At 39.5% G+C, this 24,556-nt stretch overlaps 1 protein-coding gene and 1 long non-coding RNA gene across 35 annotated transcripts in view; one reads left to right on the top strand and one right to left on the bottom strand.

Annotated features, from left to right (window-relative positions):
* The window catches only part of PEAK1 (pseudopodium enriched atypical kinase 1), a 118,829-nt gene that overhangs the window by 48,272 nt on the left and 46,001 nt on the right, over positions 1-24,556 (bottom strand). The window lies entirely within an intron of this gene.
* LOC310905111 overlaps positions 1-24,556 on the top strand; it is a 105,813-nt gene that overhangs the window by 68,261 nt on the left and 12,996 nt on the right. For 3 of the 5 annotated variants that reach the window (XR_014588789.1, XR_014588790.1, XR_014588791.1), the window contains 2 exons: positions 3,028-7,588; positions 10,972-12,977. This is a non-coding gene — a long non-coding RNA (uncharacterized lncRNA). Of the gene's footprint in view, positions 1-1,657; positions 7,589-10,971; positions 13,679-14,472; positions 14,603-24,556 lie in introns of those variants that run through there. The other 2 variants (XR_014588788.1, XR_014588787.1) reach the window with 2 other exon arrangements.

The raw sequence follows: 24,556 nt of genomic DNA, 5'->3' as shown, positions 1-24,556 counted from the left end.
CCCGAGTAACCATCTCCTCCCACCTGGTGCAGTCATTTTGCCTTGTTCCTTGCAACTATGATCAAAGAATAACACTCTAATTTGAGGACTTCTTTGATAATCTTGAGAAACTAGCTACAGGTAATTTTCTGGTCATCAAAGCTAGTTCAAGTAGCTCATTCTCACTCAGACCGTTCTTCTAATTAGTATGTCATTTACGCATCCCAATATACCATTTCACCAGACATGATGAATGCAGTAAATTTTAATCCCCAGTCATAAGACACAGCAGTGAAATGAGTGACGAGCTCTAAGTCAGAAGGTTAAACATTATTGTTTACTAATGCTGAAGTTAAAAAGAAAACGATACATTACAATAGATATTCCTAGGCACTCTTAGATATTCTTATCCTTTGCCTAGAATCTATCTCCATAAAATCAGCAACTGCTGATGAGAATGCTATTAGGGATAAAAGGTGAAATTTTATTTAGAAAAGGAACCAGCAGATAGTAAAATTGTGCACTTCTTAGCATTCAGAAAAAACAAGAATTGAGTTTTTAAAAAAATATATGATTAAATGTTGTGTCTGACTGTATTTTAGGATTTCTGATCCTTCCCAGCATTCCACGATAACAAAGACCAGGATTCTGTTCCCTGCAGTTTCTCTGTGCATTACCCTGCATAAATTTCAACCACACAATCCTGCTTGCAAAGCAGTATCAGGGGTACGAAGAGATGCTATTCCCTACCTGCGTTTGCACAGGTTCTCACAGAGAACTCAGCTGTACATACAAAACTAGGCTTTTGTTAATATAGAGCCTTCTGCTTGTTTTCACCGTTTGGTACCAAAAGAGGTTTTACCATAGCAGTATCCAATACAACTACCTACACTATAAATGATTCACCAGTTTAAAATCCTGTTACGCTTGTAACAGCAGTTTGGAGGCACAGGCCCAAAAGCCCAACAAATCAATACCTTAATTCATGTAAAACATTGTGTTGTGGACCAGTCATTTTCATGCTCTTCAGTCTCACTATAGGGGTTAGCAAAGTCACCAGCCCCTGAAAAATTTTGAAGTCCACAATACCTGAGTTTTCCAGACATCTTAAGAGGGGCTCCGTGATGCAGCTGTATCCCCCCATGGTGAAGGAAAAGGCCTAACAGCATGACTAAGGGCATCTAAAAGTCAGCACTCATGTTTTTAGGCTACCGAAGTAGACATGATATCGTGCAGGAAAACAAAAACAAAAACAAACAAACAAACAAACAAAAAAAAAACAGTAATTTTAGTCCACAAAAATCTGATTCCATACTTGAAAATAATCCAGGCATTGAGGATCTATGCAGCCAGCGAAGGCATCACTAAATATAATCAAGAACAGAATCAGAAAGGCAATTTAACAGAAATTCTGTATTAGCTTTTTCTTTTGCATTCAAAGACTTTTTTGTAGCTAGGGAATTTGCTTAATGTACTCCATGTGAAGACAAACAGCCTTCATTTGCAAAGATAGAGGTGTAAATCTATCAACTATGTAAACCACTATAATCTTTACACCAACACTGTAAGAGGAGGAAAGGCATCAAAAACCAGGGGAGGTTGTCACAGAGAGCAATGGCAGCCAGAGTAGAGCAAGGTATCGTCCCGCCCCCCCACCCCCCCCGACCCCCTTCCCACTGCTCTGAGCATTCCTGCAAGCCCAGGGTGCCCACTTAGCTGTTCCTTCCACCTATGAACAGTATTGCTGTCAGAGCTCACAGGTACTAATTAAGAGGCTTCTGATCACACTTGAAAATCGCAAGCTGGAAAACTAGCCAGTGCTCACTCATTGAGTCAGGACACGGTATGAAACAACAAAACCAAAGCACTGTAAACAAGCTTTATCAAAGGAAAGAAAAAGAAAATCAACAGGAATGGTTGTTGTCAGAAATTGTACTCTGGAATTCTTTTAGTTCTTTTTTAAAGGCAAATATTTCCTAAAAGAGCTGATTGACAAACATACATTTTGCTACTCATGCTTGACAGTCTTTAAAATTCAAAGCTTTTTCTATCCAGAAAAAAACACAATGTGATTTTTCTAGTCTTGTACTACTAAGATGACTCAATACTAACCCACAGGGATTTGCAGATAAAAGCAGAATGACTTTCATCTGCATCCTTTAACTTTCGAACAAGGTTTCATGATGGTATCTTTGCTACCACACAAGACCAGGATGTGTCCATCATTGCGCAGGGATGGGTTTCACAAAAAACACGTCAAGCCCAGGGCAATTACAGTCTGCCACTGCAAACCCCAGTAAAATGAAAGGCTGCTATTATTGGCCCTCTTAGACTGTGTCAGAGGGAGCTTTTATTCCTGCTGCATGCAATACTATGCTATTTTGAATGAAATCATTAACAGCACTAAGAACTAGTCTAATGTGGACTAAGAGAAACGGAGAGACTGAGACCTACTCCTTGTCCGGGTAAGAGGCACTAAGTCGTAAAGCAGTAGTAACACTTCTTCTGCTGCCCCCTGCTGAGGTCCCGGGCTCCATCTCTACAGACAGCTCACGAGACGACATCAATACTCCATCCGATCAGGAGAATTGCTCGGGAATCCAAGTCACACTGCCCGGTTAGTGCTTCATAACCGTTATGCACAACAGAGTGATGTGTGCCAGGTCTCAAAAGTATAGCCCATGGAAGAGGCTACATGCTCTCTGCAGTACTTCACCTTGCAATTTATACAGAAAAGTCTGTACTGTAGATTTTAAGGTTGTGGGCTCACATTTGTCTTAATAACACATGCTGGCAGCAGGAAATTAATTACGTAAACAGTACATGGGATCCCAACTGTTAGTCAAATGGTGAATTATGATGGTAATTGCAACAGCTATGCAACAGTGGTAAATCATTTCTTTTGCTACTATACTTAGAAAGTGCTATTGGTTTCTACTTTGACTTTTTTAAAATTAAAAAAATGAGCAAATTGAGCACTTGAGTCTTCTCTGTAAAAAGTGCTGTTCAAACCTTTAATCCCTAGTGTCTTTTGTGAATTGTTATTAGCACCCTTGGACTGTTGCTCTCCAGAAGACAAGACGGCATTCCTGGAGTTTCCCACCACTGACAACCACAATGGAAACAAACTCTTCGTACTCTGGAAATAGATTCCTCTGCACGTGGAATCAAGGCACTGTCCTTTTAAGTCCAGGCTGCTGTCTACAACCCCTATCCCGCTGATAAACAGTCGCAACTTCCACAAGCTTTTGAGGATGCTTGCTTCTCTCAGTTAAATCAGGCAGCCCTGCCTATACTGCTTACTCCCAGTTTACAGTTGTACACAGTAAATACTAATTATTTGTTCAAGCCCTTTTTCAATGTAATCAGTAGATTTATCTGCTTTTAAATTAACTGCTCTCCTAATGTTTGTTACATGTAATTTTTTATTTCCTTTCAGACTAGTGATAAAAAACTTGCCCAATTTTAGGACAAAATCAATACATGGCATCACATGCCAAGTTGGTAACAGTCTCCTGCTTACAATCAGCTTCAGACCTATCACCTAGCCAGGCCTAATCCACATAATATACACAACACATATTTTAGTTTCTGAAAAACATAGCAAAATCTGAAATGTGAATTTAGCCTTTTGTGTACTTGTTAACAGAAGATATCCATTCATAGCTCAGTAAAATCAAACTCAGCATCTAGAAAGAAGATGTAAAGAGATATGAGGAAGAGAGGACTCCTGGTTTTGCCAAGACAATGAATTGGGGTTTTATCTTTAAAGCCATTTAAAAAAGGCCAACCCTTTGGTTTGCAAGTTTACAGCCCTTTTACAATAATATCAGGCAGTTATTCAACAAAAAACAGTCTAACTAATGTGCATAAAGATTGAAGGTTTCATTTCTCAGGTTTCTACAGAGATTTGTGGAAGTATACATACATTATTTTTTTTTATTTTTTGCATAACTGGAGAGTTAATCACTACGAAACTTCACTTTTGTTGGCTGCTTTGAGTACCCCCTACTCAAACCATCACTCAGATAACAGTCACTTGGAAAAGTGTCAGCTGTTTTAAAAAGCCTTTTGTTCAATCTGGGTATGTTAATAGTGCTTCCAAAGCCTCAATTTTGATAGGAATTGCAGTATGTCAAATTCAATAAAAGCACACGAACTTTGTTTTGATGCCAGAATGTGGTATGTGGAAAAAAACCCGAACCCAACAAATGATGAACATCCGTGATAGGATATTTATGAACTGCTTACCACATCTGCATGCAGTTGTTGTAGGACTTGGCTGCTGCATGGCTTGATACAAGCATACTGAGAAACCGAAGCTCTCACTGAAGTGTATTTGCTCTGCACTGTGCACATTTCCCAAATATATATTAATGCAAGTATTTTCACTACTTTTTTTTTTTTTTTTCTGTAAAGAGCGAAATAATTCCCTTACTTTCATAGAGTATTGCAGGGACCGGTAGAGCAAGGAGAAAAATGGAAATAAGTAACATAAAAACTAACAGCATTTCTCAGAAAATACCAGTTATAAGGAGAAGCTTCTTGCATAACTCTCATTTATGTTCACCTCTAGTTCTGCAAAAGCAAGATGCTACTTTATAAAGTACTGAAGCACTCAGCAGACACCACCCTAGCAGAGCAGACCCGCTCTGTTTTACCCCCCTCCTTTTCTTTCTGCTGTGTCAGGAGGCAGGTGCACAGCCAGTTACACTCGCACCATGTCAGTGGAGCTTCTGATTTGCTCCAGTTGACTGTCATTCTGCTGCCAACCCCACCGCACGGTGCCAAATGCAGTGCAGTACCAATATACACCGCACTTCTGTTCCAGCAGAGAATTCCTCCAACTCTGATATAATTCAACATGATTATCAAAAGGACAGTTTCATAATGCTAATTAACATCGTGTAGTCAGAAGACAGACTGTAGGCCTGTATCTCTAATGTCCTATGTTAAACTTGTTCTCTAGACATAAAAAGACTGGTACATTAACCATATCTTATTTTCACATTCTTCTTTTCAGAGAAGCCCAGATCAATCGTAATGCATGCAGATAGTCTGAAACACTCAGCAGATGATTTCGCTTAAATTTCAGTAAGACAAATTAGACGAGATCTTCAATCACTGCCTTGGGATGTGTGGGCGATGTATTATATTTTACAGGCAGCAGCAGCTGAAAATCCAGTTTTCACTCATCATCCAATGTACGCTTTTAATTACACGCTAAAACTTGAAGACCTAAGAACTGGAAAGGAAAAGAGCAGAAGAGAGACTTCACAGAGATAATGAGATGGCTGCTTGCTGAAATTAGGGAACATCATTGTTAATGTCTGCAGTGTTAAGCTAAAGAAGGAAAAAAACAGATTCCTTGTCTTGCCCAATGCATTTTCTTTTAGAAGTGTAGTTCAGTAGTAACAAATTTTAAGACTTGAAACCCTAGCAAGTTGACTATTTGAGTGAGGGGTTTTATTTTATAAGGCACGATGGAAGAGCTAGTTTGAGGCAAAGTAATAAATTCTGCCTCCTATTTCTGTGAACCCTTAATATGCTGTGATCCATAGACAAATGAAAGTCTAAGGTCCCTGGAAACTTACTGCTTGATATGGCTATTCATTTCCTGGTGCCCACTTGATTTTCACGCTCCAAAAATAAAGCTTCAAAAGAGAAATTAGGAAAAAAAAGGTCAAACTTTTTTTATAAAGCCCAATTTCAATCTTTCTTATGAAGAATGTCATTCAAACACTTCATTATTAGTGTGTTTCCTCATAGTAATTTTTTTTAAAGCTGTCTAGATCAATTTGATATGTTATCCCGCAACAACTGGACAATTCCTCTGTTTTCTTGCAGATGAGAACCTTGGATTGTTGCACCAAGTTTCAGCATTACTACTGATACACACACTCAAACAGACCTCAGGTGAGCACATACTTTTCTTACACCTGTACAAAAGTTATGCACTTAACATGTTCAAAGGTTATGCAGAGGTGGCTCAAGCGTTACTGGCTTAGAAGTCTCTCAAATAGAACTAAAGGACAACATCATGTTATTTTCCTTTAATCCTTTTATTGTAATATATGCGGATAACTGTAATATAGCAAGTATACGAGTTTAATTCAAAGATCAACTACTTGTTGATACTGTCTCTTTACGTTTTCCTTCTTTAATCATGACAGGGATGCTAAAAACTGCCGTGCCCAAAACATTTAGGAAAGATTAGAATCACTATCTGAAAATTAAGATTTTTCATAACCGATGACTTCTTTGAAAATACACGTATATTATCTGCATATTTTCTATACTGTAGAAGCTGAGAAGGATATATTATAAATGCATACACACATATAAAAGGGAACAAATTTACTATTATGAAGTACACTAGTATATTCCTGAGATCTTCAGATATCAGATTATCTATGTAAAATGTATGTATCACAGTCAGAAAGCTAAAAATGTATGACTAGATAAAAGTGGACTCAAATCTAAGTTATGATAAAAAATGAAAAAAACTGTATTAGTAATGAATCTAAGGAAAAATTAATTTAGACAGACAGCTTATCCCAGTGAAAGATGCAAACCTACTGACTGTTTAAGACAAGTCTTTACAGAAGCCAGTCTCTCATAATACAGCTCAGAACACAGCTAGCAATGATACATGAAAGCCCAGCTAGACATTCTGGATACCTATTGTAGCTGACTCCACGTGAGCTTATACAGCTTTGCTGACAGCAATGTTTTTATTAGGAATGATTCTCATGGTTGCCTTAGCTGTGGATCTGCTGTACCTGTCTGTGTTAACACTGTGAACATATTACTACCATACCGCTTGAACTGTTCAAAGCAGAATTTTAGCCAGGGGTGAATGTAAGCAGTGACAGCTGTCTGCTGGTAAGGGTGCACTTTGGCTGGTAAGGGTGGCTGAGGGGGTTCTTTTTTGTGTAGTATTTACCAAAATACATGCATTCATATAGACCTCCATAATAGTTACAAAGTTCCAATAAATAACTTCAAATGCAGAAAATACAATCCAGTTTTTAAATAAATACTCTAAACAGTTAATGCAGTAAATTTGTGGACATGAGCACATGCTCATTATGGCAATCTATTTGATTTATTTTTAAAGAGGAAGATGTTACAATAACGTTATGAGCAAGAAACTTCCAAATGCAGTTTTAAAATTATCTATCATCTTCAGCTTTGGTAAGTCAAAAAACTGTATCTCCCGCTACCATAATATGCCTATTTCTGAAGTTTTTCTCCTCCACATTAAAATACCCAAGTGCTTAAACAGATTATTATTCTTTAAGGATGTCAAGGGGATAAATACTGCTATTAACAGATACCAGTTTCCATTTGCTTTTTCAAAAGGGGTGAATCGCACTTTGAGGCCTCATATGCCCTATTAGTCATTCACAGGACACAGTATTACTGAGAGTTAATACGCAGAGGAAGAAGTGGAGACTAAAACATTTTTTTTTGCATTAACAGAAAGATTCTCCAAGTGGTTTGCAGAGCGTGCTCTGGGGCCATTCAGTTTTTCTACAGTGTATTTCAGGCAGAAGATGTTCAACTCTCTTTCTTCCAGGACCCAAGTATAAATGCAGTGAATCAGGTATTTATCCAATGCAGGTAATAGATTCTTAGGTAGTAATTTTCTGCAACTTAAACAAATGTTGCATAAAAAATTTATTCTTACTAAATGTTAAACACAAGTGTTTCAACAGAGAGAAGTAGGGAACATGGCACTGATCTCTGCATTCTGTCATCACCAACAACAGCGGCCCATCTGCCCCCAAGGAGCATACAGCTCCTATCAATCTGTGATCAAATTAAAAAAGAGCAAGTGTAGCTTCAAAGAAATGATGGGTACTCTATTATGTGCATTTGGAAAAAGACAGCCATGAAGCATTGCCCTGTTGAATGTTATAAAAGTTCCTATAAATATTCATGCGCAGCATTTGTACTCTAAGCATTTAATGATTTCTTTACAAAAAAGAATCGGGGATGGGGAAAGAAATTACTGTTTCCCTTTGTTCCAAGGAGTTCAAGGTAACAGAAAAGACGAACTTGTGCACAAGTGCTCTGTAAACTAAAAAGCTCCTAAACAAGAAAACTTACAGATTAGAATTTTTTCAGGTATATATTTTTTAAATCACTCACACTTGATCCACTGATACACATCTGTTGTGAGCTAAAATAGCAGTACTTAAAATCCTACCATCATCCTTTGAAAGCACTGCATTTCTTACTATATTCTAGGACATAGAGCCTCTTGAGATTAAGCCTCTCTGACTTGAAGTTTATCAATACTACAATGAGTTAATATAGATTACTACAATAAATCCTGATGGTACAAAAGCCTGTTTGCAAATGGTATGTGCACAAAAGAGGAAAGATAAAGCAAAAGAATTTCACAATAAAATTATAAACCTAAAATAAAGGTAAAATATGCAGAGAAGTAACACGTGAATTCCTCAAGATGGAAGGAAAGATGGAATTCCAAAGATGGAATTCCTGCAAGATGGAAACAGAAGGGCTTAATGCTATGGTGCTTTAGGTTCCGTCCTGGGTCAGTTAAGTCGGATGCTATCAGATGTACCCGAGTCTTCTCTCAGGTGTGTCAGACAAATCTCAATGGAGCTATTCCAGACATACATACACCAGTTTAGAAATACAAAGCAAAAGAGGAGGAAAAAAAGTGCACTGATGCCTTTTATATCCCTCAGGAAAATTGCCTCTTGCAAATGGTTTTTATCATTTCCATCATTTTCATTACACCTCGTTTGATTTGCTTTACCATCTTGACTGGAACAACAGCTAAGATGTGATAGAGAAACATTTTTCCACAGGCTGGTTCTAATTACATTAAATCTCAAGTGAGATAGGACACTTAAATAAGAAACAACAACTGCAGCAGAGCTGAGATAATAACATACCACGATAGTAGGCTTTTTTAGGGTAATGTTAAAATGATGCATTAAACATTAGAGTGCTCCAATCACATCTCAACATGAGAGCCATTGCTCCAGTGGCATGCCGCTGCAGGAGGGGGGTTAGCAGTTCCTGCAGTCAACAGTCAACTCAGAACAATTATGAGATGTTGTTGCTCATGCTGAAAGTGACACAGCTTTTGCAACATGAACTGCAAGATGCATGTTTTAACTTCTCCGTGAGGTGAGGCAGTTGGGAAAGCCAGGGCATAGTGGGATTAGTGGCTTCATGAAACGGATGCAACGTAAAACTCAGAAAGTTTTTAAGAGCTCCTGGATTTTGTTGAAAGTTGAACCTTTAACATTTTGTTATGATAGCTGAATTCTCTTTTAACATGCTTGGAAAACATATAAGCTTTAGATTGCTGAAAACAGAGAAATATAAACATGATAAATGGAGATTGTGGATACGTGGTCCATAAACACAGTAGAAGCTGTCACAGTTCCCCAGTTTGTGTGTTTAGTGTTATGAGCCACTGCTCAGCTGTGCCTCCAGTATTGGTGGCAAACTCCCCTGTAGGGAACCAAAATGGAAGAAAGGAAATGCATGTCGTGTGTCCGTCCTTCCCCCCCCTTTTCTTTGGGCTAAGCCTAGCCCAGGCTGAAGGAAGCAGAAGGGCTGGCCTAGGGGAAGGCAGGGAGGAGCACAGTTTATCGACTCCCTTTGATTGCAGCTAGTTACTAGGCTGACTTAACTAACATGGAACCACATATAAGCAATTCCAGTGTGGTTTACCAGTGTATGGCTACAGCTGAAACAGGTAGACATGTAGATTTGCTCGTAAGTTACATACCTGCTCAGCTATTTTTCCAAAGTCATCATAATAAAGTTTCAAGGAAACTATCTTGCCACTCTGAGTATTGAGACTTATCTTCAGTCAATAAACAGAATCTATGACTATAAATTCTATGCTCAAGAGAATACTAATTTTCACAGCAGTTCAGTAAATAAAACATTCTTGTCTAAATAGCAGAATGTATATTTATGCTCTATTAAAAAGGTAATCAAGTACACAAGACAAAGTTGAAAAAGTTAATTTCCATGCACAAAATATTTTTTTCTGCGCATATATTATACACTTCTGACTTGCTGCACTAAGTGTACTTATGCTCTAATTACCCATGTTAGTCTAGTGAATAGCGTCAAGGCACCGAGGAATGATTACATGCAGAAAGTTGAACAATAACAATTATGTGGCCACACTGCAAAAACATATTCTAAATGCTGCTCAGAGGTATCTGTGTAGCCACTGCTGAAGATGCCTGTCTGAATTAAATCTGAAAATGAAATACATATAGATATGAAAGTAATCAGTAGAAGATGTGCAACTATGAAAATATTTTGCATTTAATAAGCAAAGAAGAAGGAATTTAACTTGTACATCTTTATTAATGCTTGTTTTTGTTTAGAAATAAGTTCCTTTAGGCCCTTATGCTCATAAGACATTTGTAAACTAAAATTAGTTGGAGATGCTACCCTTCATGTACCCTCATTGCTTCTCTTGTGCTGACTGCTCTTCTCCTGACCACCTCTCAACCAACTCAACTTTCAAACAGCAGCAAAGTAACCTGTGAATGGAGAGGGGGGAAAAGAGGAGTTTTCTGCCGGGTTAGCAAATTTAATGGGCTCATGAAGATTAGTAGTAAGCACCAAACATTCAGCCACAGAGGGATGACACTGCATGGAGCAAGCAGCCACGAGGAAGCTGTTGTACCTCTATCATCTTCTGCATCCCAGAAACAATGGTCAGTAGAGATTTCAGCAGGTGAACAGTAGCAAGTTTCATCTAGGCACCATGGCAGGACAGATGATACTTTTCTGAGGCTCTCCGCCTCACAAGGACTTATTCTAGTTGCACAAAAACTTTAAATCCTGCTCCAGCATCTCTTTGAGAAGCCTTCAGTTACTGACAATTACCGGAGCTGTCTGTCACAACCTCTGCTGCTAGGGCCACACTAGCACTTTTTTTTTTTTAACTTTTTTTTTTTTTTTTTTTCCCCCTAGGGCCAAACTTTTTCCTCGAGAACTGCGAGTAGCTCAGATAAATCACAAAAGACATGACCATGTTTTACCTATTCTGAAGGTACAGACTGGCATACTTTGCTTGGGGCTATGGAGTGGTATTACCTATTTACAGTTGGTCTTAAAATAATCACGTTAATTGCCTTATTTTTTGGTACAGTTTCTGGCATATAGCTTCCACATTGGATATCAATGAATTATTAATGAGCAACTTTACACATAAATTAAACAAAGGCTACTTCTTCCCCAAAGAGAGTAATAATTGGAAAATGTGCTAGTCTTGCTCATGAGTTGCAATAAAGGCTGATAACAGCAGAGGCTGCACAGAGCACAGGCCATGATGACCTGAACACTGAAGGGAGAAAGCAAGCTGAGCAGTGTTTCCTGAAACTAGGGCATCTATAAAGGCAAGTACCAGTAATGCAATGCTAGTAATTCTACAGCATACAGCCACAAAATCAAGGAGACTTATTTCAACAAATTGGATGTAATGGATTGCACTTATAGGGTTTTATCCCATGGCTACTGAATTACTGAATCTTCACTGATGCTTTTAGGTCATGTGCACTCCTGATCTGCTGTCTAAGTTTCTTCCTATGCAGCCTGGTGGTCTCTAAGAACAAGCTTTACAGAACACAGATTTCGGATTTTATGGAACGCACCAGGCTTCCTAAAGATCCCCACTTTCTTCTACTTAACTGAAATAACATTTTTTGTCTACGAGTCCTGTTCTTTTTGATACTTGCATTGTGTATTTCCCAGTCAGATCTCTAAAGATCTAATGGCAAGAGTTACCAGTACAGTGCATCTCTCACTACTTGCCTCCCCTTTAGTTCTTTGAGATACAAGTACTTTTATGTTACAGGAAATGAGGACAACAGAAAGCTGTGGATCCCATGAATATACAAACTGTCTTGAAGGCATGGAACAATCCAGCCCTAATTACAGCCAGCTGGAGTCTGATCTCTTTGCAGCAATACTTAGATAATTAACCAAATACTGACTGATGCAAGACTCAAGGATGGCACAACTATTCAGACACCCAAGGTTAATTTTTGTATCAATCACTGGAATCAAGCTTAATTGATATTATCAGCCAGTCTTCAAAATCGATCAGTGACACACAGATGTATAATTTGGGAAAAATATTTCTTCTTGGTTTGGCACTATCATTTTTTAGCTGCAGAAAAATGTCTTCTCCATTTAAAAGGCAAATTCATAAATTTTGATTAATTTCATGTCCCTTTAATAACATGAATTTTTAGACAGATTCAATCCCTCTGACTTCAGGTTATTTTTATAGAGCTAATTAGTCTTGCACTGATCAGAAGAAAACATTTCTGTCACTGCTTTTTACTGAGTGGTAGCTGCTGAAGCTTTTTTTTCAAGTCAGTCATTCAAGAAATCTATTGAGAAAAATCTGAAACATTTTAGCTTGGCAAAATGACAATGACAAAAAAATCTGGAACAGAAGTGCAGAGAAACCTTTTGTAAAGACACGGTGCAATGAGAAACACAACTGATCAATAATTGTTAGATCCTGGGTAGAGTTATACAGAAGAAAAACATCATGCATCTCAGTAGCATACTTGGAGTGTTTTGCAAAAGCTGGGTGGGGAGGTAAGAATGTAAAGAATTTAGAACAGGGACTCTTTTCATTTTCATTTTTTATTTTTTATTTTTCCCACACCTTCTTATCTAGTACTGAAAAATAAACAATTCCAATTATGTTTGAACACTGCCTAGCATAGTCCTTCAGTAGGAAAATTCTGAATTTTGTTGAATATCTTCAAAATGTCACCCTAACACAACCCACAAAGCGTCACCATAGCAGTTCAAGTACTGTGTGCAGTTTCTCTCTGAAGAAAACAGAGTTTATTACCAAGAATGGAAAATAATGGAGTAAAAATAAAAGCTTTGCAAAGACTCTCATATAAAGAATAACACAAGACACTGCTAAAAAAAAAAAAAACAACAAAAAAAAACAAGCAAGCCAGGTGTTTCTAGAATGATTCTGAAGTCAATTAAAGCCCCTACTTACTCTTCTACGAAGCTTGTTTGCTTGGAATATATATAATTCTAATATATAATATATATACTATATATAATTATATTATATATATTATATATAATATATATATATATAGAATATATTTCATTCTAATTTGTAAGAACAAAGGAAGAAAGACTACGTATCATCGGCCATAATTGTTTCTGAAAGCATTTTCAGAGAGCTATACTGAGAAGAATTAAGGAAAATTCATGTTTGAAAGGAAAAGTTGCATTGTGGATAAATTGCTAAGAAACCCTTTGAATCTGAGGAGCCTCCACCGTTTCTATTATTCTGTGTTAAAAGGCAAGAGAACAAAACCCAATTATACCTTCAGAATAATTTTCTAGATGCGTGCAGCTGCTACAGAGAGTCGGGGCACACGAGTGAGCTTTAGGCACAGTCCCATGGCACTCAATTCCTGCTGCTGCTGAAGCAACCCAGGGCGCGAGGGGAAGACTGCAGCGTCCGGGGTTGAATCTGCCTCTGGCCACAAGCAAGAGACAATGGGATGGGTGACCAGCATGGGACGAAGCGCCGACACTGCCACACGCACCTGGGGGGCTTCACGAACTGCAGGACACAAAGGCATCCTGTCCACACCACGTGCAGCACTGCTCTCTTACTGCCGCTTCTCAGGTATATTTTTAGATGTGTCTGCTTTCTGTTCGCTCGTTCCCTCACTCTGCTCTTAATGTTAACAGACAAGCCAGAAGCATGGTATTTACATAATTGCATATATGCCATTTCCTAATTGGGATAATATGGAGCTAACGTCTTTGATTTACAAGTTGTAGCAAAAAATAGCCCCGATACTACAGGCTACTCCTGGGTATCTGGATAGCATTCTTAAAAGTATATCTTTTTATGGCAACTACGTAAGTAATCTTTTCCAACCCAATAAGAAAGTTATTCTTATTCATACATAATGATTTTTGTCTGAAGCAGGGGTAAGCGTGGAGATCATCTTTTCCAGCCCTAAAAACTGATCATTCTGTTAGTTAGCAGAATCTGAAATATGTTCAGTGCTTTTTTTTTTTTCTTTTCCAAAAGAATGGGAATGCATTTCTTGCCAATGCAACCCAGCATGAAAAATAAAATCTAATAATCACCAACTCAACAGCTGATGAATCAAAATGACAGAAAGTATGCTATTTTCAAATGAAGGAAACTAAGGGAGGCTGAATTTGTTAACAAATATTGGGCAAATGACGATTGGAGACCTCAGTATACACAAAAGGCTTCTAATCTCCCAGTTACCAGAAATTCACTGCTCCCACAACAAGCACTCCCATCAGAAAAAGAGCTAAAAGATCCAATATCCAGAAGCACTTAAGTTTTGATGTAAAGAAAACAGGAATCTGTTCAAAATTAGGAGCTGTAGTGGTTTGGAGCTTTAGAACGTTTGTAAGACGATTTTTCCACTTTGCCAGTCCTGTTTAGCTGAAGTTTCCAGGGACAGCCATCACACCACCAGGAATTCAACACATTCAAGCACCAATCTTCTTTTATCAGATGAACCAGCAGGAAGATAATTTTAACATACCTGTGATGGGACTGATTGCACAGATAAGCATTAGTGAGACTAATGGAGACTAAAGCAAGCTAGTGAAAAATCAGAAATGCCCTTCGGAAAGAGTTGTGTCTAGGGACATTTAATAAGTGTATTTTTATGTTATTGTTGCTTCCTCTGTCAATGTTTCCATTTTGAATCATCATCTTCAGCCAATTAAACTTCAACTGAAAAAGCATGGTCAGGCCTGAAAAAACAGCACGCCAGGTCTCAGGGGAAGAGCAGACTTGTCTTAACCCCCCAGGCCAAGCACATCCTCAATTTCCTACCTCCAACTACTTTTGAGATGGAGCTAAGAGCCTTAGCTGCGAGTCTTGGTTTTGTTTATGCCTAGCTGAAGTTACAAGGTTCCGCTATCCTTTCCTGCCGAAGCGATGCAGTTCTGCAGTTCCTCACACAACGGTGGGGAAGGCAGCCCAGCAGCCTGCTGGGGCCAGGGAGCATGCAGGGCGCAGCCTCCCTGCTCCGAATGCTTTTTCAAACTGCAGGTATGGAGCAGCTGATACAGCTGGTCAAGTTTAGCAAATTGTTCAGGAACGCACAAACGAAACACGCTACGCAAATGTAAAATCATTAAAGGAGTCTTTTTACAGTTATCATGTAATGTTATCATTTTTAAGAAATACATTTAAGCCCATAGCCCCACCTCCTCTTCTGCAGGTACTTGGCTATATCTATAGTGTTCACCAGCACACCAGACTGCTTCGGTGCCAGTACTTTATGTTCCTTCCTTGTTCTTACATGCCAAGTCAAAGAAAAGAAACAAAAGCTGGTGTTGTTTCTAGGAAGAAATGGGTTCTGTATCAATGAGCAGGCAGTTCCTTTTCATGCACACCATCGGCCTGTGTGCTATGTACAGAGGTAGCCTGTGGAAACACTTGTAGTCTAATATCTTCTCAATGGAAAGCATCCCTACAGAAGTGCCTGTGGGCACTGGATATGAGAGAGGCGGCTCCTGGCTCTTTCAGGAAATCTCTTGCTGACAGTAAATCACTGCGTGGCTGGAGAGATGGGCAGGCTGTCGAACAGAGGTGTGCTCAGCTGCTTACGGCCTCTCATTGTCATTGAGAAGGTGGTCATTTCCCCTTTACTGAATCTTTCCCCTTGTTTTGCTCTTCCTTCCTGATGATAAATGCACCTTTTATTATTCTAACCAATTCAACATTAATTTTAGAAATTTTATCACTCATTGAGATTTCACTCAGTGAGTCAAGCGGAAAAAATGTGTTCTCGAGCTGAGAGAGAACCCTCCCATCTGAATTCCCTGAGCCAAGAGCACCTCCCAGGCAGCGTCCTCCGGCTGCTCCCAGAGACAGAAAGCGCCTGGCCACGTGGCGCCCGCAGTGCCTCCGACGGGGAAAGGAGACCAGCCCAAAGCCCGACCCCAGCTCTGCCCCAGCCTCCTCCCGCACGGCCCATCCAGCACGTCCTCGTGCTGTGCACACCTCCCGGTGCTCAGCCCACGAGGTCTTCCCCTGCCAACAGAGAAACCTCTCGTGCAGCATTGCTGCTCCCGTTCCAGCGCCGCTGAACGTCACTTTCATCAGCGAAATAATAGTAATTTGAATACAGGAACAATCATGGGAGACTACTGCCTCGGCTGGACCCTTTAGCCCTGACAGATTTACAGTTACTGCTATTTTGGCAAAGGCTGGTTGCAGAAAGAAAAGGTTGCTCTGCTCAGCAGCGCTGTACAAGGCAGCAAGCAAAACACGACCTTTCAGTCCTCTTAAAAATTCTCCTCTGAAAAGAGGATGTTTGTAAGCTACCTGCATCTCTGTCCTACTGACTAGGACGTGCCAAGGTGGTACATTTTCCTTAGTAAGGATGAGTAGGAGCTTGTGATTAGTATTGCTTTTTAATTTGCCCTGCCAATATTTCTGGGCTGTTAAGCATCTTCTAGAAATTCAAAAGCACACTCAAGAGCCCCAGTTCCACAGCTTATGCAAAATGCAGATGTGAGAACCCAAACCATCTCTTCCTCTTGTTCATTAGGCACGTCAATAAATTGCAGGCCTATGAGCAATGCATGCGCATGCATTCAAAGAGGAAGGACCACAGAGGTAGGGAGAGGATCAAAGAAAAAACATTAAAAAGAGCCAGTAAGTTTGAAAACCTGAAAGAATACTTTTTTCTTATCGTTCTTTGGGCTTTGTTTGTTGCCATAAAAAATTAGTATTCATAAAAAGCTGACACACACACAATAGTAAGAAAATACCCCGTGCCTTTAAGTACAGGCAAAGTATTTGAACATTCACATCTCTACAATTTTCATATAACAAATAAAAGCATAAAGAAGCTAGCGTATTCCTGCTCCAACTTTTAAAAGGTATGGCATTTTTTTGTATTCCTGACTAGTACACTGACAAGGTGAAGACAATAGTACAGTTTTCATATAGAATTTAAATGTATTTTAGATGTTTCATGCCCAACGACAAACAAATGAAGGGCAGAGAATGGGTTTAAGCAAGAACAGCAAAGAGAAAATGAGGGAGAAAGGTGACTTTTGAGGAAACATTCATCATTAACAGAAATAAGCAACCCTCACAGCATACTATACACATGTAGCTTTTAGTATGCTTTGTAAGTTACATAAATTACTTGCCAGATACATGAAAATAGCTACAGAGATGTTTCTCCAACTTGTTCTGAACTGCACTTTTGTGAGGCATTTGGTAGAAAGAGTCAGTAACGCAGCAAAAGCGAAATCTACTGTTGCTTTTCAGCGATGAAGAGAGGCTGAAATTTGTCTAATTCACCAAGCAAGCCAGTAATCCAACTTCTTGATGATAAACTAAACTCACAACTACAAAAACTAGCATTAGACCCTGTTAAGATTGCTCTGTCTCAATCCTGCTAGTAATAAAGCAATACGCTCTAAAACCCATGTACGTTATCTTATGCAGCTGCATTAGAGAAATAAGCGTCTGTCAGGAGGATCAATTACTGCCCAGGTTTGGGGCACTTTGTTCACAGCAAGGCTTCGCGCAGCCACCCGCAGCAGATCCCGCCGGGACCCTGCCTTCGAGGGCACTGGCGCATGCAATACGCTCACGCAGGGCGGGCCTCGTGTGCTGCTAGCCCCGACGGCACATGCGCGTGCCACTTCCTTATGTGGGGCCGTACTCGCACACCCATGTGGCCAACGGCACACGTGCGTGCCGCTTCCTCATATGGAACGGGCCTCACGCAGCAAGCTTCAAAACGGCGCATACGCATTGCAGCTCCTCCAAAGTGAAGAGAAGAACTGGAGAACTATCACACGTACTATACATAATGCACGTCACAAAGAGCTGAAAATAATCTGCCTCTTACATGCTCAGAAATTACGGCATTTTAGAGTGGCATTACCTCACTGTTGATCAGGTAGTGAGAGAAGCTTTCAGAGGGCAATATTTATTTCACTTCAGAATTAGCTCCTCGGGTGAAGAAATACTGTAGACACACTACACCTTGTTTTAAAGGAAAGGAACGAATCGGTGCAGGGAACCTGCCTTCCTTTCTGGACATATTTATGCTGTTAACACACATACGCTGATGTACTGGAATATAGACTCAAAACTAGAGTTTAAAAGTAAAAACTTTTTTTGCTTTTAAATACGCTGTTTAAAATAGAACTGATTCATGGAGAGAAGGGAAGTACTTAATGGCTTGCTCATACTAAAGGACTCTAAAAACAAGTATCTGTTACTCATGCATTTGAAGGATTTGCTCCTCCTGAGCTACTGATTTGAAAAGCTTTTGACACTGCAAGATGAAGACTCATCCCAAAGGGCTGCTGTGTGTAGGCTGAACAAACGTCTGTGTGCTCTCAGAACACTTTCTTCCTTTCATTGAAGAAAAGGAAAGATTAGCAAGGGCAGTGTGTGCCCACATATATGCGCATGTGTTAATCACTTTGGCTCTGAAAGTGAGGTCAAACTAAAGTTGTCTGTCTGCCCAGAGAAAGAGCAAGCCATCCTTCTTGCAGTCTGATCATTTGGGTACATGTTAAGACCAAACTCCAAATATGCATCCACCTATCATTTTGTGACCGCCTCTGGCTGACCCTTTCAATGACCCAAAACCATCTTACACACATAGGAACCATCCTAAAAAGCTGGAAAAAAATAATTATAATCAAAAATACTATCTAAATCTCAAAACACGCAAATTGCACAAGTGACACCATTGTGGGTATATTCATTGAAAATGTATTTTCTTTTACCACACAAAATAGTTTGCCATGGGCTATGAAGATAAAAACCCAAGACCAGATATTAAACATGACATACCTGAATTCAAATCGCTAAAACCAAAACCTGTCCTCCCACCAGGAAACCTCAATGCTTCGTGTCTTGAAGAACTACTTATCAGATGCTGACACCACAAGGGACTACCCAGGCCCTAAGCCCCCAGGATTAAAGCTACAACTTCATGCAATTTTTATTCATTAATTTTTCACTTAATACTACAGACCTAATATTTAATAAGGGTACAAAGGCAGCTGAAAGTGGAAAGAAGGCAATGCTAGTTATCCATCCTTATGAATGAATTATGTGGTACAAACTCTTACAACTTACAGAAATACATGGTTTATTAAAGCTTGGAAGAGAGTTTCAAACTCAGCCAAAAGCTTATTACGTTCACAGCCAGCTGTACAATTGTGTGTGGAAGGCGGGAACAAGAGCAGCACCTGCCAGCACAGCAACAGAAGTCTACTGCATCTTTTTTACTGTTTTTTCCTACAAGAACAAGCAAAATCTCTTATGTCAACGGTTAGTGAAAATCTAAGCTTTCAGTGCTATTTCCCACTGACAATATCTGAATGCAGCCTTACAGGGGATGACTCTTGTCAGAGTGATGGAAGCCTCAGGTAGCAATATGGACGTGGGGATACAGGGAGATGGAGAAACCAGCAGTACTATAGCAGCAGGGAAAACAACAGTGAAATAACTCGCCCAACCCCAAACCCTAAAATGGCCATTTATGCAACTTTCTTTCACAAACCAACCCCCAAACTTGCACTGGAACTACGATTTGAATTTCACTCCACTCCCCACCCACCACCATACTCCTCTGCTGTTTGAAGAGTTTTATTAGAACCATCTGTGCAATCCTCCCCTTCCCCCTTCCTTATGTCTGTTAATCCAGCAGCTGTACTTCATCATCCCTTTAAAAACCTTTGTTTCAAAGTTCTAAGGACAGAAGAAAAATTATCTCCAAAATCAACAAAGCAAGCACATCATATACTGTACTTTACAGATTAAAGAGGAAGAATGGAAGTTAGAGAATACATATATTTTAATGGGAAAATAAGTGAAGGTTTTAGGGATCAATTTATTTTTTTTAATGCACCAATACAATTGCAATAATTTCGACAAAGCCAGGACTTACTGAAGTACTGCAAGCTGTTGCTGCAGAATTATTTCAAGATCACCACTGTCACACATGGACAGAAGCAAAAGAAATGCAGACGAGTATTTCCTTACAGCATCTCGTTAGCAAATGTTACTAAGAGAAGGGGATGCTACTGTTTATTAACTATAGTAGTAGAGAGACTGCCTTTATACAAGATAAAATTATTCTAAGTTTTTAAATACAAAAGTCATGGACTTCAGACTTTCTTCCTCTTTTATTAAGAGAATGTCTGAAAGTAATTGTCACTGCAATAATCTGTACTCGTCCAGCCCTGAGTCCCCAACAGCATACATTAGTATACACATGAAATTGTCTCTCTGGACATTTAAAAAGTGGGTTAATGTAGAAAAACTGTTTGTATACGTACCAGATATCCCAAGCAAGACCTACCCACCAGTAAGAAAAAAGTACAACATGCTTGGTAATGCCACCTTTGGCTTTATTAGCTTGTGTGTGCTGCTGCTTGTCAAGTGTCAGTCATTCTACATAAGCTCTCCCAAACCATATTTGGTGGTTTATACGAACACATACACATAGCACCATCATTCACGTCAAGATGGGACAGAGCTTCTACCTGTAGAATATGGCAGGGCACATCACTGACAAAAAGTGAAAACGCCAGTGGCTCTAATTTGTTCTGATATGTTCTCCTCCAAGCTGTTTCCGTGGAAGCATTTCACTACTTGCATCAGATCATCTCAGATTTTTTTTAAACAAAGAAAATGCACTTTAAATATGAACACAAAATACTCTGAGTTTTAAGTATCCGAGGAACACTCATCCTGCTTTCTGATGTATAACGCTACGATAATTTCCGTTCTTTTCCCCTTGAAAATAAATACTTTCCTCTATGTGCTGGCTATTTAAAAGGTAACAAAGCAAACAGACAATATTAAACTACATACATGCAAACATTATTTGATGGTAAATTTGAAGGAACTGACAAATATTTTTTTCACTGAACTTTATAAAATTTCCCCAGTTACATCAATACTGGAAATAAGTTTTCCTACATACGCAAAAAACTGAATGGCATTTATTTCTACAAGACACATTTAAGACAAGTGCCTTGTGGTCATGCCTCAAGACCTTTCTGATTCTGCTTTATTGAGCTTAAGAGCCCATGCCTTGCTTGGCCCAGTTCTTAATTCCTTGTTTAAATAAACAACATCATTTAAAGCTTCTCAAGGACTCAGAATTTAACTAGACTTCTACAGACTAAACACAAGGGAATTTTCCCTTGTCTCCCCAATCTTCCCTTTCCATCACAATAGAATCTTTTTATTTTGAAATAAGTGTATGGTTGTAACCAAGTTGTAACAAACAACTACAAGTTCACTTATCTGCTCCCTTGAACTTTACCATAAGGTAGTAGACAGCTTTAAAAATGTTTTCCTTGCACAGGCTTTACAAAAAGATGCAAATGTAATCCTTTCCGAGTTGATACAGCAGCCTTCAAAATACGGTTATAACCTGTAACTTTATAATTTTATAAGCAAAACTTACAAAACAAAGTAGACCTGGAAAGATTTACATTAAAAAAAAATCCATGTATTTTTTTCCAATAACAGCATAAAACCAGAAGAACTGCTCTTGAAAAGTATTCTGAAGTCTCTCAGGAGGATTAATGAAATATCCACACACTGTGTGCATGTGTGGATCAGCTAGGAGGAGATTTTTATTAAAATATTTAACATTACTTCTCTTAGTACCTACTTCGCTGGCTTATTAAAAATTTTGGTTAAAGTAAGAACACTGAAGAAAAACAAAGTTTAGGAGAACAAACTGACAACTTCTCTTCCCATTCCTCATCTTTTGTATTTGAGAAAACATCGCTGGGATGAAAACTCACTTAGAAAACCTCTTTTCACACCACCTTTGATCTTTGCAGAATATGTACATTTATAAAAGCTAGAAACAGCAGCGAAAACAGCAAAAGCAATTTAAAAAACTTCTGCGCATAGCCCCCTTTCAGGGCATCATGAATATATTTAAGCAACAATGCAAAGGAAAGAATGCTTGGGACCATACAAATGAAATTACATCCTGCAGCAAATATATTTTTCTTGCCCTTGAACACAGTGCTGATTCCTGGGCACCAGTTCACCAAAGAAACTCTGGTGATCCTGTGCGTCCCTTGAACCAGAGCATGGGCAACCGAGAACCTCACCAGTGTTTAGGACGTGACGAAATGCGAGGAGAGGAAGCTGGTATACAGTTTGACTGACCACAGTCAAACAGGTGTTATCAGAGCATTCATTAGTTCATTATAATATCCCTACAAAAATTCTGGTAGATGGTGATCCAAGGATCAGAAACAATTCATACGGAGGGGAAAAAACTAAAAGCAAAAAAAAAAAAAGCCAACAGAAACCTTTCTTTGATACTGGACTGCAAGTAGCACATGATTTTCTGCTACACCGGGAAGTGGAGGGGGGAAAAAAAGGGAACAGTGCACTTCTAGGAATCGCCTTGATGGCTCTGTCAGAACGGATTCCAGGTGTTCAAGTCTTATCTGCTCATTAACAAAAATCTGAGAGAGATTTGAAAGTGGGGATATCAAGCAGAAGTGCGTAAGCCATCCAGAAGAAGCCGCGTTGCCACGTTCATCCAGAAGAAATGAAACCTTCAACAAAAAGAACAGGAAAGCTGCAGAGCTGCTGCACTGAAGTCTTTAAGGATCATCACAAAGGACCCTCCAACATCCTGTTTTCCTTTTCGTTAAAACAGAAAACAGCATATAAGAATTTCAAGAAATGAAGGCAGATTACTGACAATTTCCTGATGGAAGGTGGCTGAGACTCCTCTGCACAGAGGTGATATGATGCACCATCGAGCCATTTCCCCGGGCTCCCAAAGGCACCATTTCCCAGGTCACTTGCTCCGAAGGACCCTCCTTGGTGTGGGCTGCCACAGGAGCCCAGAAGACTGAGTCAGCTTTAACACAGACATGGCTGGGGCCTGGAAGGGCCACATGCCCGGCAGCGGGCTGGTGGCGGCTCGAGGAGTGCTGGCAGCAGCGGGGACGCTGCTGGAAAATTCCAGCGCAGTCTGCACCGAGCTCTGCCCACAGCCACGGCCAGACAAAGGAAACGCGCTCCAGCAGGAAGCGACAAAAACAGCTTAGCCCCATTTTCAAATCGGAGTCAGCAATGCAATCTTTACTTAAATGTTAAGCCACATACACGGGCCATTAGTCAAAATTCCTTTTCTTTTTAATAGCTTTACCAGCTTTGACATTTTGTAACATTATTATTTTAACTCTGATCTGTTCCAGAATTCACAGTGATCTTTAGAAAAATTGTTTTGAAAATGCCATGCTAAAGCATCTTCTGTATTTTACCGTAATTTGTCAAAGTTTTACTTAAAAGCAGGTAGTAAGATGAATGAAAGTGACCGAAAAAATTGAGTACTTACAAGAAAATAAATAATCCTTAAACTCTGACAACCTCCAATCCACACCTTTTGACTTCTCAGAGAAGTATCACCTGACCTTACAGTGAGAAAGGCAATAACATCATATGCAAATCTCAAGCAACAAAGTCATTGGTCAGAAGAGGCAGAACGCACATTGTTCTGAAATACTGCATTAAAACACATTCTAGGTGTTTAGTTTCTCAGTAGCTTTGGTAATTTTTCCATTGATGCTTAACATTCGTGGTGGTCGTTTTCACCCTGGACAACTTCTTTAGCTAATTGAGCTGTGCTGCTTTGCCCCCATGGCCTGCACCGGCCTGTCCAGGTGCTCCTGCCCAGCAGCAATTCTTACTTTTGATCCAGCATTCCTCCCTCCTTGCTTTTACCATTTCCTCCTTTCTATGTATTCCCAAATGAACTCTTTCTTAGGCAGGGGTTTGCAGCTATGCATGGTATCAAGTGGCTCCCTTCTCATACAAGTTGCCGTATCAACACACGTGTGCAACTCTTAGATTAAGCTTGATACTGAGCTTGGATACCTTTGTTTTCAGAGAAAATGCACTGTACCATGTAGGAGCATGACGTGATGCTGCAGCTGAACTGTATTGTTAGTCTAATGACAAGCTAGAACACAAGCACTGCTTGCTGTGCATTGTCTGCTGGCCTTGGCAGTTTCCGTAGTGCACAGTACGACTTGTTTCCAGCTTGCAGCTGGTTTGTACAGCTCCAGCAGTGTGGTTGCCAAAAACACTTAAAGCCCAACCTGGGTCTAGTGAGAGAGCGTTTTAAGAGATTATCTTCCTTTTTGTGCTTTTTTTTTTTTGAAAGATGGAGATGCTGCAGATCATAATCCCAAATTTTCCTTTTGTATTCAATTTGTATGCTGTGGGGTATTTATTAAACTGTTGCTTTCAATCACTGCAGTACCGTGTTGTGCAAGGTGAAGTAATGAGAAGACAGGGCATGTCTCAAGCAAGACAATTTCAGATAACTTTGGGTAAAAAAACATGGAATACTTCCTGAGATTTTATTGTCATTTAAATGCTCCTCCAGAAAATGGTTTTATTAAATGTTAATTCAGAATAAAACTCTAAAACACAAATTCAGGGAGAGAGTAGATGATTGTC

This window comes from Anser anser (assembly GCF_964211835.1).
Source record: "Anser anser genome assembly, chromosome: 10".
Taxonomy (NCBI): domain Eukaryota; kingdom Metazoa; phylum Chordata; class Aves; order Anseriformes; family Anatidae; genus Anser; species Anser anser.
The sequence above is the reverse complement of the archived record's forward strand: the minus strand, read 5'-3'. Positions and strand labels throughout refer to the sequence as shown.